This window comes from Phascolarctos cinereus, unplaced genomic scaffold (genome assembly GCF_003287225.1).
Source record: "Phascolarctos cinereus isolate Bilbo 61053 unplaced genomic scaffold, phaCin_HiC Scaffold_726;HRSCAF=1367, whole genome shotgun sequence".
NCBI classification, from domain to species: Eukaryota; Metazoa; Chordata; class Mammalia; order Diprotodontia; family Phascolarctidae; genus Phascolarctos; species Phascolarctos cinereus.
In genome coordinates this window covers 37,219,880-37,240,040 of record NW_027556098.1, presented here as the reverse complement: position 1 = coordinate 37,240,040, position 20,161 = coordinate 37,219,880, and the positions used below count along the sequence as shown (strand labels likewise).

Below are 20,161 nucleotides of genomic sequence, written 5' to 3'. Positions count from 1 at the left end.
TTATAATAATTAAATAGGAAAGTGTTCCCTTCACCTCAAAAAATAATTTGCAATCCTTTGCCAAGAACCCAAATTCTGGATTAAAAGGGTTCAGTCTTGGGGATTACTCTCAGAGGCTCATGCCTCTGCCCAGGGGTCCCCCCACCCCAGAACATCAGAATTTGCCATATGTTTTGAGATCTCTACCAAAAAGAGAGAGAGAGAGAGGGTCCTGAGCTCTTAAAGAAGCCCTCAGACTAACAAGACTAGCTTAAGTTTTATCTATCTAGACAAAAATGCAAAGAATTTGCTTGCATCCAAGCCTATGAAGAATTGAGAGAATTAATTCTCTTCAGTGAAGAATTAATTCTCTTCTTTATTCCTCCACATTGTGGCTCTGCCTCCTTGTTCTTCTGCTTGGGAGAACAAAAGGGGGGGGAAGGGCAGGAAAGATTACTTTTGATTCTTTCCTCAAACTCAACAAGGGAAAATGTGTTATCTTTGTAAAAGATGTAGAATTTACCTTAATCTGGCTCTTAAATGTAAGGGGATAGCTAGGTGGCATAGAGAATGGGATGCTAGGTCTGGAGCTAAGAAGACTTGAGTTCAAATCCAGCTTGACACTTACTAACTATAGGATTGGTCAAGTCATCTAACCTCTATCTGCCTCAATTTCCTCCATTGTAAAATGAGGATAAAAATAGTACCTACCTTACAGGATTGTTCTGAGGATGAAATTAAATAGTATTTGTAAATCACTTAGCACAGTGCCTAACACATAGATGTTGCTTAATAAATACTTGTTCTCTGACTCTTCCTTTCCATTTCTCTCTCCTCCTTTGCCCAGGAATGCTCCACTTTATCTTCTTCACCTTGTGCAAGTTCCTACACGTATGTAGTTCCATGGAGGGCAATATAGTTCCCCCTCTCGTGCATGTGTGTGTGTATCTCGAGGAACCTTAGGGATGTGTAAGATTCCTTCCAGAGCTCTATTTGTATTCCTTTTTCCTCTATATCCAGTCTTTTTGTTTAGTATCTGGCTAGACTAGTCTCTGCAGAGCCCCCTCTTCAAGGCACAGTCTAAAGGTATAACTCAGTTATAGGAGCTATCTAGGAGTCAGATCTTTAGTTTTGTTCAATATTTTGTCAACACATTTGGTCACAAAGTACCAGGGCAAGACCAGTACACACCATGTCAAAGAGAACAAAGGCCTCATGAGTGAAGAAGACAGACCATTCACCTGCTACAGTACTACCTTGTCAAGGAGGCATTATGGGTACAGAACAAAGACCTCAGTAGTGGAGCAAGACGAGTTGGAGGTGTGCCCACACATACTGGCTACAAAGAGAATAGTTGAACCTGACAGAGAAGTAGCCCCCAGAATTAAAAAAAAAGATAACCCTTTCTCTTGTGCTGCTATACTTGTTGTCTTAATGCTATAATGGATTCCTTCTGGAGAGCACAGCTGGAAAAGTGGAATGGTTTCTGATTGACTGAACAAGTGTATGTGGAGGCCTATTGAGAGGGGCATGCTGGTCTCCTTCAGTGTGAAGGATCCTTGAAGGCTAGCATTTCCAAAACTGCTCGTGGTTTAAAAAAACTGAATAAAAGAAGCTCATGTTATTTTAGCACAAGATCGGCAATACTGGTATTTTTCTGCATTCACATTTGTTGTTGTTTATTAATATCAGACTCTTGTGACCCTATGAACCATACTTGTCCATGGGCTTTCTTGGGAAAGGGACTGGAGTTGGTTTGCCATTTACTTCTCCAATGGATTAAGGCAAACAGAGGTTAAGTGACTTACCAAGGGTCACACAGCTAGTAAGTATCTGGAGATGGATTTGAACTCAGGTCTTGACTCCAGGCCTGGGGCTCTATCCACTGAGCCATCTAACTGCCTCATGCATTCCCATAGCATATAGCAGTAATTGATATGAGCTGGTCATACTTTCAGTTTTATTAAAATAACATTTTATTTCTTTAAATTTCCATTTTACTTTTATTTATTTAAATCATTGTTTGCAGTTCCTTCTGTACCCCCCCCCACCTCAGTTCCTAGGCCCTTGAGCTGTGAGCAATTTGCATTTCTGAATTAGACCAAGTATTCCAAATTTTAATCAAAGACACCTGTGGCAGCATTGGCCTCTCTATTACCCTTTACCACACATGTATCTTTCATTTCCCTTCATGTCATTCTCTTTCCTTTGCTTTCTTCCTCTCTTTCTTCTGCTTGTGGGTTAGGCCAGGCCTCATGATTGAAGGTAGGCGGCTCCCCGTGGGGAAGCATGCTAAAAAACACGGAGGACACATATTCAAATCACTTTATTAATGCCAGCAAATCCCATAGCATGTAGTCATGTTGTGACCAGAGAAATGTATTCCTATGAAGGCTCCCAGCCTCTGAGACAGTGAAGAAATGTCCAAATCTTGCCTAGAGTACATAGAAGCTGTGTTTTGGGTCACCCTAATCTCACCTCTTTCTAATGCTTTTCTGTAGCTCCTTTGCTAGATTATAAATCCTTGACTCTATCTCTCTCACCTTTGTACTCTTAGCACAGTATTTTGGTTTAATTAGTGCTTAGCAAAAAATAAATAAATAAATCAATAAATCCAATTGAGGCTTCAAGACAGCAGTGAGATGCCCTGTAAAGACCAATCTGGGGAAAATAGGCACCAAGTCCAAAGGAACAGTGTTGTCACATTATCAGGAAATCTCCTATAGAGAGACAATGGGAGACCTGAGTGAATGCCCTTCCTTATTTCCATAGGATATGACGCTGGTTCTAGAGAAAAATGTGGGCTTTCCCTGACCTTTCTCTCTCCTTGTTACTATTTCTTTTGCCAATTTGTTACTATGACTTGTTACAGTATTTCTTCTACTGAGACCTTGTGAAGAGACAAGGCAGTCTGTACTTCAGAATATCACAGTTGATATAAACACTAAATGACTGCTTTGTGTAATCTTAAAACAAAACAGAAAAAAAACCCCAAAAGTTCAAAACCTTGGCCTCAGGACAAACTTGTTTCATGAAATGTTCGTCTTGTGTCAGGATCCAGGAACACAAAGTGGGCATAGGATTTTCTGAAGAATAGGGCAGCCGTTTACATGTTGAAAGAGGGGGTGACAGATGGCAGACTTTGAGCAATCATATTTCAAGTTCAGAATTCACCCTAGAGAGCTATAGTTATTTGGACTTTATAGAAACTGCTGTCTTCAAGCCTAAAGATACCTATTTTCAAATTTCATTTTCCTTGATGAATCTGGTTATAATAATAATTAAGATTCTAATGAACATTTAAATTTGTGTTTGAAAGAATTTAACTTAAAAAAAAACATAACCCTGCTCAGTAGCTATAAGACATGAAAAACAGGGATAGGGAAGGACCTGTGTTCTCACTGATATCCTCTACCAATGCAGGTCGGCTCTCTCATTGCAATCTTAGAGTTTCAATAAATTGGCCCAGGGTTTCAGTATGTGTCCCAGGTGAGGCTTAAGCTTAGGTCTTAGTTCCAAAGGCCAACTCTGCATTTAGTTTCCAACACTGGCTCCCCAGAAGGGGTGAATATACAGAAGTTTGAGATGGAAAAAGAAGCCACTAACTTTGTCTTTTGTATGGTAGAAGGAATGGAAGATGGTGTACACAGGTGTCCCAAAGCCCTTATGAGAAGTTTTGACCTGCTTTGAGGTTCTTTAAAAATATGTTAATACATGTCAAGTCAACATGTATTTATTAAGCACCTGTTGTGTAACAGGCTCTGTGCTAAATGTTGGGCATACAATAAAGACCAAAAAACAAGTCCCTTCTCTCAAGGAGCTCACAGTCTAGTGGGAAACACAGCATGCAAACAAACAAAAAAATACAAATAAGATATATACAGGACGAACCAGACATAGCTGATAGAGGGAAGGCACTACAATTAAGGGGGATTGGAAAATACTTCTCATGGAGAGTGGAATGTTAGCTAGGACTTGAAGGACGCGAGGAGACACTAAGTAATAAGGAGGAAGAAAAATCCAGGCATTCAGGATAGCTAGTGAAAATGCCTGGAGCTGGGAGATAGCAGTTTCTTGTGTAAAGACTGTAAGAAGGCCAGTGTCATTGGAGCACAGGCAGCTGTCAAGACCCCAAAAATACACTGTGTTATTGTACGAAGGGTGACGCTGTTAGACTGCTGATACTTGTAATCAGAAAGATCTGGGCTCTGTCTCTGACACTTACTAGCTGTGTGACTTTGGGCAAGTCACTCAACCTCTCTGGTCTTATTTCCTCATCTGAAAATTAGGTATAGTAATAACAACCATATTACAGGGTTGCTGTGAGTTTTAAATGAGGTAATGCAGGTAAAACCCTTTGCAAGCCATAAAGTGCTATATGAATGTCAACTATTGGTTGAATTCTATCTTGTTTGGCTAGGCTGAATGTTAGATCATATGCCATAGGAATTAGAGCCAAAAGAGAACTTGGAGTTCATCTGGTCCAATCCCCTTATTTTACAAATGGAAAAAAAAATCACCTGCCTGAGTAGCAGAGTGGGGATTCTAACCAAGGTCTTCTGTCCCCATAGGGGAGGAAAAGCAGAAGCCCTTGCTTCTAATTTCTAAAAACAAAAAAACAACTTTTGCATTTGCAGGCTTAACTGTCCCTGTGGAAATCTCTTTCTGTTTGAGTAGCAAATGACTATTGTACCATCGTCTTTCATTCTGAACTTGAACAGATGGAAGTGTCCTGCTTCACTGGCTCCTTCTGACTCAGTACAATGATTACCATCTTGCAAAGAATAAAGCATAACCTCCTTTTCTTTTCCTCCCTCTGCTCCAAGAATGCTACCTTGATCCATTTCCTGCTTTTAATTAGGTACAGTTTATATCATACAAAGGTATGCTGTGCAAGGTAGAAGGAACACTGGGTCTCTACCCTGGGTTTGATGGGAACTGTGTGCTAAATTTATGATTGAATTTGGCTCCCAAATCCATTTACATAGACTACCTGCTCGGGAGTCCTGTTGAACAAGTCTAACGACCTTTGTTCTTCTCCCAGGCTCTGAGACCTAAAAGAGAAGGCTTTGTGTTTTCTTTCTTGTTTGGTCCTGTTCTTTATTTCCTGGCCTCTTTGCCCCCGAACCTGACAGTTGAAAGATCCTAAATTTGTAGCCAGGTCTCAATTTGTTAGAGGCAGTCTTTGAGAAAGAAGATGTGAAACTCTGAATCTGATTTGAGGAATACAGGTCAATACCTGTTAAGCTCATTAAAGTAGTACCTCACAAACTACTTTGTATTCAGACTTGTTATAATGGAAACCTATTGCCATTGCATCCAAAGCATGGAGTATAAGACTGGTTTGTTGTTTGTTTTCCTTTCACGTAAGACAAGTAATCTTTGTACATTTTATTCCCAAACAAAAACAAATGGGCAGGAGAGGGATTTTTATGCAGGCATTTTTTGATTTCTTTAAATTGAAGATTTCTGGTAGGGTAAATATGGTCATTAGACCTGCTTAATAGAATTTTGAAGGGCTTTTCTAAACATTTTGTCAATGGAGTTTTGTTGTGTGTGTTTTTTTGGGGGGTGAGATACAACAAATTCAAGGAGTTATCAGATCAAAGAGATGATTATATAGAGGTGTGGGTAGTGAATAGAAGTGCCAATCCATCTGGGGTAAAAGATGTCAGATTGTGCAACGTAGTAACACAGAGAGATGTCAGGAGCAAAAGGATGGTTTTATTAGCAAGGATTATGTGACTGGAGTATTTAGAGGAACCAGTGAAGGGGCCTCAAGCTCCATGGAGGAGGTACAGGTTATCATTTATCCTGTAAAGTGAATGGGGAAGAGGGGAGGTACGAAGCAGTGGACATTACATCTTTCTCTGTTCAACCCCCAGGACCTGGTGTTTTATTAAGGGAATGTATCAGATTAAAAAGCCCAACTTTTTGCTGTCTTAGGTTCCCCATGCCCAATCCCTATAATTTCTTCTTAGCCTTTGTCCCTGCCCTAGGACAGACACCCCTTCATTGTACTTCCTAACATTTTAAGCTTCTCTTCACCTTATAACTAAAGGTATACAGCTCGTTGTTCTCCCTAATATTATGGGGAAAGGCTGCCACCTTTATTATATAGGTTGATTGCCAAATGGATGGGAACATGTGAAAACATCAAGTATATGAGATTTTCATGATATAAAATTACTTGCATCCACATGAGCAAACAGCATTAATATGGCCTGCTTGTATAACATGGAAATAACTTCATTTATATTGAACAGGATGTTATGATGGCATTTGCTAAAGCCTAATTCTATTTGCAGTGGTATTTTGAGCATTTGTGCAGTTACTCTGGAGCCTTACTATAGAACATGATAGCATGGATGAGTATGAAGTCTTAAGGCTGTTTCCTTGGGATCTTATTCTTGGAATCACTAAAAGGAATTTGTAATAACAGGAGCCCACAATCATCCATCTCTCTCTGTCTCTCAGTCTCTCTCACACACACACATTTATAGTGGGCTCCATTGTAATTATAATTAAATACATGTGAGTGTAGTGTGGTGGGTCAGGGATAGGAAAAAAATCCTTGTATATTTAGCTTAGGTGTCCAGCTGGGGATACCTTTGGCTTTTTGAGTTATTACAATTTTGAGGAAAGGGGAAAAAAGGGAAATACAACAAACTCTCCCTTAATAGCCAGGTGATGTAATTCCCACATGATGAATCAAGTTCTTTGGGTGGCCATGATTCAAGATGACAGACTTTCCCAGACTTTTCTCCATCTGGACTACAGATGAGAATTTGTGTTACATTGAGGAATAACAATATTAATAATAATGATAGTAATAATAATCTCAATAATCTCTTTTCCTCTCCCTTCCTCTTACAGATTACCTTGTATTTATTTTGTATATGCTTATATGTGTACATATTGTCTCCTCTGATAAAATTTAAGCTGCTGGAGGGCAGGACGTGTTTTGGTTTTGTCTTTGTATCTCCAGCACTGGGAATGGCATGGAGCAATCCCTTTGTAAATGCTTGTTCATTCATTGCTAGCACTTTAAAGTTAACATATACATATACATATACATATACATATACATATACATATACATATACATATACATATACATATACATATACATATACATATACATATACATATACATATACATATACATATACATATACATATACATATACACATACACATACATATACATTGTATATAATATGTATTGTATATAATATATATTATATACACATACATATATATATTATATATATATATATATATAGGAAGATCACATAATGTGTACAGGGTCACATAATGTCTAAATGTCTGAGGCAGGATCAGAAGCCAGGCCTCTCTTGCTGTCCATTATGCCAGAGGAAGTGAAGGGTCCCCTTCTAAAAGATATTGGTCCATATCTATAATATGGATTACAAGTGGCGACAAGTCTCTGAGTCAGAAAGCAATAATCATAATGTATCTCAAAGGTGTCATATGTCCTTGACATACTACGCTTTTTCCCCACTTTTTTTTTTCTTAAGTTCTGACCTTGTACCCAATATAGCATAAAGAATGAGTTAGGCAGAAAAAGCATTCGGTTACCTATCTTTGGCTACTTCCTGGATGATTTGGTTACCTTATAGTCTATACCTACTCTTTATGTTGCAGTGTCTGAAAATAGCCCTGGAGTTTCTTGGTTTATTATAATGAGGCTTTCTAAAAACTGAGTAATTTCTAATGAAAACTGGGTTCAATTTCATGTAACACTTTTTTTCTTGGCCATCTGGATTGACAAAACCCATTAGAATTTAGGAGGAGGTCCTCTCCTGTTGAGAGAGCAAATAGATGCATAATCTGACATAAGGACTGTAATTGTTTTCTCTCTTGAAATATTTGCCTGTGGGGGATGTTCAGTATGGTCTCTGTCAGGAGTATTTTTTATGACTACAGAGTTTTTCTTTTACTTCCATTTCCCCCCCTTTCCCTAACTCACATAGACCATGCTGAATAGATGAAAACTCAGTATCCTGACAGACTGCTGCTCCTAATGCAGACCCAGAATGTTATTGTCCCTTCTCTGTTTGCATTTGATCACATTTGGGAAGCTTGGACAAAATCATGACAAACTCTTGGCTAGTGTGATAGAATTTTCTGTCATGTGTCTGAACTGATTTATTGTGTCTGGGGCATAAAGCCAGGCAGGAAAACCTGTGACTGTGGTTTCATGTAGCAAAAACAATTGCCTCTTGGCTTTTCTCTGAAATCTCTTATGTTCATTTTGTGACCTTCTTTAAAAAGCATTTTTGTTTTTCATGGCATTACCTTTTAAAAAAAAAATTTATAGGACAGTTACCAGGAAGAGCACAAGCAGCATTGGGCAGCTGTTGTGTGTAATAATATAGAGGCCTAGTTTATGGGTTATGTAAAATCAACAACAATTGGAAGGCCTCTTTGCCCACGAGTATTTCAGATTCATTGGTAGCTGTCATTTTAAACTTGGCAGGAACATTCATTCAACAGTCATATATTCAATATCTATTATGTGAAAAACATTGTGTTGGGTCTGAAGGCCTGGGAAGGGGGAATAGAGAATCAAAATTAATTGAGGAATAATAATTCATTTCTACAAGGGTTTCATTTTTCTTTTTCAATATTGGGTGGAGGTGAGAGGGAGAGAAGATGGATTTTCATTCATTAAAAAAAATAAAATGGAACTAATAACTCACATTTTCTTGGCAATTTCCTCAGTACTTATTTCACAACAATCTTGTGTCTAGGTAGTACAATTATTATTGCATCTGTTATGAGATGGGAACACTATGGCTCAGGTATCTAAGGTGAGATGCTTTGTTTAGTGTTGTTTCAGAGTTAGCAGAGATAAGAGCCAGGATTAGAACTTTGAGACCAGTGAAGTCTTCTGCTGTGCCAAACTGCCTCTTCTTCTTGGTTGTTAACATTGAATAGGGGTGGGGTGCGATAAAGCATACAAATGGTGCAATTCAGTGAAATATTTATTACGGGTCTACTATGTGCCTGGCACATGATGCTAAGTGCTGAGGATACAGATAAGAAAAAGAGACAGTCTTTCATGCCAAGGAACTTAGACTCTAATGGCAGAAGACAACGCACACAAGGAAGCTTGAAAGTGGAGGAGGGTGAAGGAGAGAAGGTACCCAGTGTGGGGATCATCATGATGGTGGTGATATTGAATCCAGGAGTACAGCTGGTGGGAAATGGTATATGTGATTGTATAGAATAACTGTTGTGCAAAAAGAATAAGACAATATGGCAGATACAGAATTTTACGTGTTTGGAGGAAGGAAGGATTACAAGCTGAGAACTATGGGGCTGTACTGCCATCATTCAGAAACAAACTATTTCTAAGCCCCCTGTTCCGTATTTTCTATCCTAATTACAAAAATTATTGCTTGAAATCAGTGTCCTCTATTGTTACTCTGGTGGCCTAAAAATAGAAGTGTTATGAGACATCCTTTCTGGATTTTCCTTGAACAGTCAAAGATTTTAGGATTGTGGATCCCTATTAAACCAGTGTGTGCTGTAGTGTGGAATTCAGTAGCTGCTGAGCTCCTTACAAGGTTCATTGCTGCAAGCTCTATTTTGTTCAGGATGAGATGAAAGCTAACCCAAATAAATTTGAGGGAAAAAAAATTTAGTGAAAGAACACTTTGGGGAAAATACAGCATGGATACTTTAAAATGAACACAGGGACCCCTGATTAGGCTAACAATATTCTGTCTGATAGAAATCCTTTAAAGGCTGTTACTGTACCATTACTGCTTTGATATTTAAAACTAGCAAGTAAAACAAAGAAACAAACAAAACCCCCCCAGTCAGTGTCTATGGGAAGAGAAGAAAGGAATAAGCATTGATGTAGTACCTACTATGTGTCAGGCACCATGCTATGCATTGTCAAATATTATCTCATTTACTCCTCAACAGACCTGAGAGGCAGGTGCTATTGAGGCAGCTGGTGGCACAGTGGATAGATCACTGGACCTGGAGTCAGGAAGACCTGAATTCAAATCCACTGTCAGACACTTCAGTAATTGTGTAAGTCTGGGCAAGTCACTTAACCTCTGATTGCCTGACAAAATGATCCACTGGATCCACTGGAGAAGGAAATGGCAAACCACTCCAGTATTTTTGCCAAGAAACCCCCAAGTGGGGTCACAAAGAGTTGGACACAACTGAAACAACTAAATGACAAAAACACCAAGGTGCTATTATTATTCCCATTTTACAGGGAAGGAAAGTCACAGTGCTCAGCATGTAGTAGGTGCTTAATAAATGTTTATTGATTTATTGAGGCAGAGATTAAGTGACATGCCCAGGCTTACACAATTACTGAAGTGTGTGAGGCTGGATTTGAACTCAGGTCTTCCTGATTCCAGGTCCCAGTGCTCTATCTACTGTGCCAGCTAACTGCCACGTCAGTGGAATAATTTGCCTAATTGGTAAGAGAGATACATGAGTGATATGTACGAATATTGACTTCAGAAATCAGTTGATAATTTTCATATCTTCTACCTTTTGATGTTTTTCCTGCTTTCATTTTAAAATTACTTTTTGGCATTTCCTCTCTCATGTATCAACAACTTTGGTTAGTCTCTCATCCATTTTTATGTCTTCAGTCCTATGTTTTTCCTTTCCTGTGATTCTTGTGGCTCGCAATCTAGCCTTTATGAAATTTAAAGCTGCTTCTTCTTCTTCTTCTTCTTCTTCTTCTTCTTCTTCTCTTCTTCTTCTTCTTCTTCTTCTTCTTCAGTTATTGCCAGTATAAGGTCACCTGTGTACATCATGGCTGGGCTCTGCCTTTTTTTCATTTTTACACATTTCATTTTTGAAGTTATCTGCCTACTTCCTTATGAATAGGTCAAAGGACGGCATATATAACTAGGGATTACTCAGGCAACTTTATCTCTCTGCTCTTCTCGCTTTTCTGCACTGTATGATATGCCTGGTGCATTAGGATTATGGGTTTTGAACTGAAAGGAACCTTAAGCAATCATTTAGTCCAGTATCTCATTTTACAGAGGAGAAAACAGACCTAAAGATGGTAGCTGACTTACCCAGATTCACACAAGTAACAAATAGAAGAGCCAGGATTTGAAAACAGGTTCCCTGTTTCCAGATTATCCACATATAACACACTCTCTCATTAGGTACTGGTCATGTTGGTACCATAGTGGAAAGAACTCTAGGCTTGGGTTTTAGTCCTAGCTTTACCACTTGAATTCAATAATACAACAAACAATTATTAAGATTCTGCTGTATATATGACCACAGTGTGTTATGTATTACCTTAGAAATATACAGCCTGGGTAAGACAGTCCTTGTCCTTGTGGTGTTCCCACATCTAGTAGGGGATGAGACAAACACAGAAAACCATAGTACTCAGTAACATGTAAGTGCAGTACAGAAAAGGCTCACGGAGTGCCGTGTGATGACCTTGGAAAGGATGGAAGCAAAGATTATTACCAACTAGAAGGATCAGATAAGGCTTCCTGGAGAAACTGGTGTTTGACTTGGGCTTTAAAAAATAAATAAGGAATTCAGCAGACAGGGGAAGGAAAGGTGAGCATCATACCAGTCATCAGAAAAATGCATAAGAATAGGTGTAGAATCTGGAAAGTATGGGGCATAAAGATTAGTTCAGGGTGATTGAAGCACAGAGCATGTGGATGGAAATGACAAATGAGGCTGGAAATATAGGGTTTTGCCAGATTCTAAAGGGCCTTAAATGACAGGCAAAGGAATTGAATTTTACCCTTTATTAGCCTATAGTTAGGAGCAAATCATCTGACCTCTCTGAACTGTGAAACATTACCAAATGATAATAATAACTAGCATTTATAGAACACTTTAAGATATACAAAGTGCTTTACAAATATTATCTCATTTGATCCTCACAACAACCCTGGCAGGTAGGTGCTATTATTATCCCCATTTTACAGATGAGGAAACTGAGGCAAACAGTTGTTAAGTGACCTGTTCAGGGTCACACAGCTAATTAGTGTTTGAGGCTGGATTTTGAACTCAAGTCAAATTCCTGACTTAAGGTCTGGTGTTCTATCCACTAAGACACCTAGCCGCCCTAAAATACTACCTACCTGAAAGGATTGTGAATGATTTTCCATAGTTAATAGGAAGAATGGCACTGCTTTCAAAGGAATAGTAGAAATGGAGGTATCATATCTGCAAAGAGTCAGAAGTAGGCCACAGAGCCATAAGGTATAACATTGAGATAAGAGAATGGATTTACCAAAGCTGAAAGAAGGTAAGGGGCCAGTTAGCATGATAAAAGAGGAAGTGATCCATAAAAAAATAGCAAATGGGACAGAAGTAGGGTCTTTAGTAGCAGCAAAGAGGGAAGAGAGTGAGGGGAGGCCTCTGCAAGGGCAGCAGCTCTTTTCCTCAGCAGGAATACAAAAGGGCAAAGCTCCTGATGTAGTGTAATGAAGAAGGTAGGTTGACAGCCTGGAGACAGATGCCAGGATGCAGAGACAGCAGTGGCTGGCCAGGCACTTGAGAGTAGCTGTTCTTACTTCTCAGCATCATGAGGAATATGTCTGTTGAAGGCAGTTTTAAAGCCAAAATTGATGCTACTGGTCATCATTAAACTGGCCCAATTAGTTCTAGCTTCCACTTGCCCAACTGTAACTTTTAAGGTCAAGTTTTCCTCAATTAGCTTTTATACTTTATTTTCCATTTGGCCAATTATACTCTTTAAGGAGTTGTTTTCTTCAGTAGATTGTGGTATCTCCTTTTCCATTTGGCCAATCCTACTTTTTATACAGTTTTCCAAGCTGTTGACTCTTTCTTCATTAATTCTCTTGTATCACTCTCATTTCTTTTCCCATTTTGAGCTCCTCCATGAGTTCTTTCTGGGCTGTTTTTCTTTGCAGTTTTGCTCATGGGTGTTTTGACATTGTTCTCTTCTGAATTTGTCTTGGTCTTCCCTGTTACCACAGTAACTTTCTATGGTCAGATTATTTTTGTTGTTTTTTGTTCATTTTTTTTTTTTGCCTTTTTCCTTTATTTCAAACTTGAGCTCTGCACCCAGGGTGGAAGGGGCACCGTCTCAAGCTTCCTGTACCAGTGGCTATTGGCCCTAGCTGTTCATGTGGTGCTGTGGTGATGTTGCCCTGAGGCCCCTTGAATTCTACCCTTTATTAGCCTGTGGTTATTGAGCAAATCATCTGACCTCTCTGAACTGTGAAATATTACTAAATGATAATAATAGTAACTAGCATTTGTAGAGGACTTTAAGATTTACAAAGCGCTTTATAAATATTATCTCATTTGATCCTCACAACAACCCTGGCAGGTAAGTGCTATTATTATCCCCAGTTTACAGATGAGGAAACTGACCAAATAGTGATTAAGTGACTTGCTCAGGGTCACACAGCTAATTAGTGTTGGGGGAGGGGGGGGACCCTTGATCTGGTGCTGTGCTGAAGGAATAGAGTGGGGGTGGCTAGCACTGCTAGAGGCTGTGGGGATCGGGAAGCTTATCTGGTGCTGAACCTGGGTCCTAGTGGTGGTGTCTAGTGTGTGCTGAGGCCCAGTGAGGTGTTTCTGTATTTCCCTGGGGCTACACAGAAGTACATGGAGGTCTGGCCTACTTTCTCATCATCCTGGAGGATGTTTGTTTGCCCTGGGCTGTGCCGAAGCACATGGTGGTTCTCAGAGCTGGAGTCTGCTGAATCCCCTGGCTATGCTAAGGCACGTGGGGAGTCTTGGTGTTGGCGTTTGCCTGCTCCACAGCACTGGGGCTCATGATCTCTTGCTGGTTTGCTGAGATGGGGCTCATTGCCAACTTGCTGGGATGCTTCCTGCTTTCACCTGAGTGAGACATACCTTTCTTGCTGATCTTCCAAGTTTCTTGGGCTCAAAAATTGTTTCACCCCATCTTTTTGCTGGTTCTGTTGTTCCAGGATTTGTTTTAGGGCACTATTTTATGGTTGTTTGGAGGTGAATATGGGAGAATTGCAGTGATTTAATGTTTACTCTGCCATCTTGGCTCCTGGAACTGGAAGTCTCCAATTAGTTCTAGAGATGCCAAGGACTGTAGCGGATTATAGCTCAGAAGATTGGGACAGGGTCATGGATCCAGGGGAGAATCTGTATAGCTGAAGTGTTAGACTTCCAGAGATCAGGGAAGCAACGCCCCTTTCTTTTTCAGCTGCTTGTGGATTATGAAAGCAAGCTGGGCGATGACTTCCTGGCCTTGGGTCACAGAGGGAGAAAGCCTTTGAAATGAAAGGAATCTGGAATGTTCTAGCTGGTACAACCTAGAAATTGTAAAGCTGAGACTTTTCTTGCTGTTAACACCAGAAAACACTGTTGGGGTGGGAAGGCAGGTTGTGAAGGAAAACTTTTACTGTGCTGGAGGTAGTTGAGATACAAAGGATTTCTAGGTAAGATATAGTCTTTTCCTTCAAAGAGCTTGCAGTCTAGTAGAGGAATAAGATATAAACACACGTGGTTCACAGGATTTAGAGCTAGAAGGGACCTTAGACTTCATCTAATCCTTTGGTTATCAAAGTATGGTTCAGGGACCCCAGGGGGTCTGCTAGACCCTTTTAGGGGGTCCATGAAGTCAAAACAATTTTCATAATAATACTAACCTGTTTTAATTTCTAGTTTGGTAAATATTATTAGATATACAGAGGTGTGTTGAAGCCAGCTTGAACTGACTCTTGGGCTGATTATTAAATTTTCAGCGTGAGAAATAATTTTGAAGCGTGGAGAGTGAGGGGTGGGAAGGGGTCCTGACACCAAGAATTTGAGAACCACGGATCTAGTCCAACATGTTTGTTTTAGAGTTGAAGAAACCAAGGCCCAGGAAAGTGAATTGATTTGTCCAAAGCCAGAATTGGAATTCAAATCTTGTGATCTCAAATCACTGCTATGATACATAATAAAAAATATATAAGTGCATCAGAGAGGTGCAAAACACAATACAATGTGAGGTCTTAGGGGAAACATTGTTATGAGCCCAGGGAATCAGTTAAGACTTTCCTGGAGGGAGGGGGTTTTCAAATTGGGCTTTAAAAGACAGGCAAGAATTTAGCAGGAAAATTGGAGACAGAGGATATGGGGAATAGTGTGAATTGAGGCACAAGAGAATGTTCAGTGGGGAAATAATTTACTTTTAATTCCTTCCAAGAACAAAAGAATTTAAATACAAGAGAACAGCTTGCTGAGAAAACCAGAGGACACTTAGACCACCCAGCTGTCCTTGGACAATGGTTTGAGAGCCAGTGAATTAATAGAAAGTTACAGCAGCAGTTAGAGGACCTAGGTTCACATCCAAGCCTCATCTGACTATGTTGGGGAGTATAATATTTGCATTTTGTCATTTTTATCTGTGTTGAAATTATCACCATGTTGAATTGGACATTCATTTCTTTTTCCTGGGAAGTACATGTGCATTTTTCTATATGTTATTCGATAATCTGACTGAGATAGTAGTAGCTTCCTTAAAAACATTTTTTCTTTTTATGCACTCATATGCAAAAAAAGGTCGTATATGAAATGACAAACTTGTTCCATTTAGTTTGTCTTTTTTAATATTAAATTTAACATAATAGTAACAAAACTGCACTATTTACCTATGTCTCCTCCTGAACTTTGATTTGCTTTCTTTGTGTTTTTGTTAATGCTTCACTGACACTTTTTCTTTCTTTTCTCTTTTTTGCATCACTGTCTCTAACCCTCTGGTAACACATAGTGAGGCAAAACAAAATTAGCATATTAGCTATGACTGAAAATGTGTGGTTGCTTCTCATTCATGCTTTGGTCATGTTTACAAGATGTTTTAGCCTTAAATATTTTACACACTAAAAAAACAAAACCAGGTTCCACATTTCTCAAATTCTAGATGAGGGAAACCTCTGATCAGAAATATATTTTATCATGTACATTGCCTGACATTATGAATTAACTAGGCTAGTATTTGGCAGAATTGAATAGAGAAAGGGATGGGTTAGCATTAGAAGCAGCAGGAACCATTATGAGGAAAATCAAGAGACCTCAGTTCTAGTTATAGCAGTGACCCTTTTTAGCTGGGTGAGCTTGGACAAATCACTTAAACTTTCTGAGCCTCAGTATATAATACAATATGATACCTCAGTTTAATAATACTTTCAATGTTATAAGGTAAGCAGTGCTCATAGACGAAGAAATGATTTATATAAGTACTTTGTCATAGTAAAGTGCTGTATTTGTGTTGAATTTTTCTCATGAGACGTGTAAGTGTCTCTTTGGGTGTAAGTGCTTTAGGCTCCTTTCTCTGTGACATGGTTCTCCCCCTTCCTTTCAAGAGTCTTTCCTATCCAGTCTATGCCATCTGACATGAAATTCTCACCGTAATGAATTCCTCTGGGCATACTTCCAGGATTTTCCCATTATAGAAATACCACTGGAAGTAGAACATTCATTTTTACTAGCCATTCACATTTTAAAACAGTTTAGTAGATCAGACAATTAGCTATTATCTTACAAAGTGTCAGGTCTCTGATAGAATGAGATCTAAAACAGGTGACTTCTGGGGGCAGATAGATGATGCAGTGGATAGAGCACCGGCCCTGGAGTCAGGAAGACCTATGTTCAAATCTAGCCTCAGACCAAACACTTGAAACTTACTAGCTGTGTGACCCTGGGCAAGTCACTTAACCCCAACTGCCTAAGGGGGAGGGAAGAATATAAAACAGGTGACTTCTGATGAAAGAAAAAAAAGAGCTGTAGACGTAGGATGGGTGTCCAACCAGAGGGAATAAGGCTATAGTTGAAAGACACTCAGTTGAATGCCAGATGCCCCCTCCCAGCTAGATTCTGATCCCTGCCTGAGGTAACACAACCATGCCCATGATCCGTCCTGGCTCCCAAAGCCACCACCCCTTACCACCCATCATTTTCTGGGGACCATTTGTGCTGCCATTGTTTCTCAAGCTATAATCCCACTTCAGACATCTCCAATATCATTTCCCTTTAGAAATTATTATGGTATGTTGAAGATAATGGTAGGGTGCTTCATTGAAAAAAGCTGAAATAACCACAAAAACCCCAAACAAGTTTTAAGTAGTTATGGTAATATTAAATTCCAGCCATTCCAAGGGTTAAGAAAGAGTTCCAACTAAGAGGATTACTTTCAAGATGATCTGGTAACATCATGTGCATAGTTAAGTTTTTCATTTTTAAGGTGAAATTTCTTCTGCAAGCAAAAAAATTAAATGTAGTAGTTTTATACTTTTTGGATGGGTCATACCATCTGTTTTGCCCTTTGGACCCTTAGGCATTGGCATCTGACCTCCGCCCTATCTTAAGGACCACCTAGCCTTTCCATCTGCCCTGAACATGAACACTTCTAGCTGTGTCGTTTCCCTCAATTTTCTATTTGAATCACGGAGCTTAGCACTGTGCTTGGCACATAGCAAATACTCAATAAATGCTTTTCTATTCCATTGCATCTAGTCTAAACTATATTAGAAAGGAATTTTCTCCATGACGCAATGTACGATAATATATAACAACAACAATAATAAATAGTATGTACATACATACATGTGTGTACATACATACACACATACATACACACACACACACACACACACACACACACACACACACACACACACATATATATGGCTGGGAAGTCATAATAGTGTTTTTTTTTTTTGTTTTTGGAGGCAATCAGGATTAAGTGACCTGCCCCAGGGTCATGCAGCTAGTATCTGAGACTAGATTTGAGCTCAGGTCTGACTCCAGGGCCAGTGCTCTATCTATCACTATGTCATCTAGCTGTTCTCACAATAACGTTTTAAGGTTTGCAAAGCATTTTTACATAGGTTATCTCATTTGATCCTTACAACAAGCCAGTAAGGTATATATGTTAAAGATGGGGAAACTGAGGCTGAGAGAGGTTAAGTGATTTTCCCAGATTCACAAAGCAAGTAAAGATCTGAGGTAGAATTTGAACTAAGATCATCCTGTCTCGAAATCTAGCTCTCTACCTACTATACTACTTAGCTGCTTAATGTAACCTTCAGCCTCTGCTTGAGTACCTCTACTGAGGGAAAGCTGTACATCTTCTATTTCACCTTTGGGTCAATGTCACATTTTAAAATGTCTTTGTTAAGTTAATGACCCATTTAGGATTGTTGATTTAGAACTGTAAGGGACATCAGAAGCCATTTCTAACTTCCTATTCTATAGATGAGGAAACTAAATCCCAGAAAGGTTAAGCGAGTTTTTCAATGTCACAGAGGGTTCCAGTCACCCTGGTCCTCTGACTCAAGTTATTGATATTCTCTTTATTCGGTAGCCAGACTTTTGTCAACTGTCTAAAGCACCTCAACAAACCAAGAGAAAAACAGATTTCTAAGCAGCGACAATAATTGTGACTGGCATAGTATTTGTTGTGATGATAATGATTATTCATAATTTGCATTTATGCAGCAATATAAAGGTAACAAAGTTCTTTCTATACAACAGCCAGTGAAAAGGATAGGTTTGCTATGTCCAGCAAGACTTAGTCCTTTAATCCGAGTGCATAGACTGAGAATTATGTGTAAAAGTATGGTTACCAGTTTAATATACTTGATTAATTTAAATTCCTAATCAGCAATAGGGAAGAAGCAGGAAAGATACTGCTGGAGGCAGACATTGACGTAAGAAGAGATAGCTGGGGGCAGCTAGGTGGCGCAGTGGATAGGGCACCAGCTCTGAAGTCAGGAGGACCTGAGTTCAAATCCAGCCTCAGACCAAACACTTGATACTTACTAGCTATATGACCCTGGGCAGGTCACATAACCCCAGTTGCCTTAGGGAAAAAAAAGGTAGCTGGTGGCAAATAAGACAGGAGATAACATTGCAGAAACACACCAGTTTGAGACCATTTACTGTATTGGCAAAATAGTCCTAAGTAGCCCCAAAGACATTAATGTATTTGTAATACTGTACAACAATGGATTTCGTAAGAAGATTGTAAGTCATCTAGAATAGGTTAAATTGTGATTGGGGTGCTAAGGAAACCTCTATCAGAGGTCCTGAAGAGACCTGGGTTTTTTAAAATCTAAGGCAACAGTACTCTTATACAAGGAGACAGATCCAACCAAGCTTAAAACGCTTCTCATGTGGATCAAGCTATGGATTATGTGTCTCTCAGCCCTCAGAAAAGTAACCTGGCAGAGGTCAGAAGGGCTCATCCTCATGTTTGCTGCAGGGTAATGAATTTTTTCTGCCTCAGTAACTCTTGAAGAGTTGTCACAGATGTGCCGTGATCTGTGTTTAGTGGCAGGAGTGCCCGTGCTGACAAAATTATATATCCTTGAAGTATGACAAGGCAAGGAAGCTTGCGATGTCATTTTAGAAACAGTATTATCTAACGTGATTCCCATTTAAATCATAGGACCATGGATCTATGGACAAACACCTCAAAGTTCCTTTAAATCTCAACTAAAGTCCCATACTTCCCCAACCGCTTTAAATTCTATTACTTCCTGTTGATCCTGTATATTGATTGCTTTTTATATTTGTCTGCATGTTGCCTCTGTGATTAGATTATAAACTCTTTCAAGGCAGGTACTGTTAGAAAAATCTGAAACAAAAATCTACTACAGTGAGTGAGTGAAGGAAAGTCTTTATTATACTTCTTGTGAGAGAAGTGGGCACAACACACTTTAGTAGCACGGGCACTGATTCATTAGTAGAATCAACTTTTAAAGGGTTAGTAAGATCCCTACTCCACCTATCACGGCTCCTACTGATCTAGTTCATGTGAGTTACACCCTTCCTGGACAACCCATCACATGTTGGTCCATGTTCTATTATCTCCGTCCATTTCATAGGTCCCATGCCCTTAGGGTGTGTCAGTTCATATTCAATAAGCATATTAAGCAAGTACAGTGGAGAAAAGCCTTTGCCCGGCCCTGTCCTTGAACCTGGCTGGTTGCAACTGGGTTAGCCTCTAGGGCTCTTTCTTAAGAACTAGTTGTTTATAGAAAAGTTTGGAGTACCTTCTGATTGGTTGAGGGACTGTGCACAAGATCTTGGAATTTCTTATCGTGCTGTGGAAGCCTAACCCCCTAAAATCTTTCTTACAGGTACTGGGTTTTTTTGGTTTTGGGGGTTTTTTTTGCCTCTTTGTATATCCCGA

At 39.4% G+C, this 20,161-nt stretch overlaps 1 protein-coding gene across 1 annotated transcript in view; it reads left to right on the top strand.

The window, feature by feature from the left end:
- The window catches only part of TBC1D8 (TBC1 domain family member 8), a 132,979-nt gene that overhangs the window by 33,462 nt on the left and 79,356 nt on the right, over positions 1–20,161 (top strand).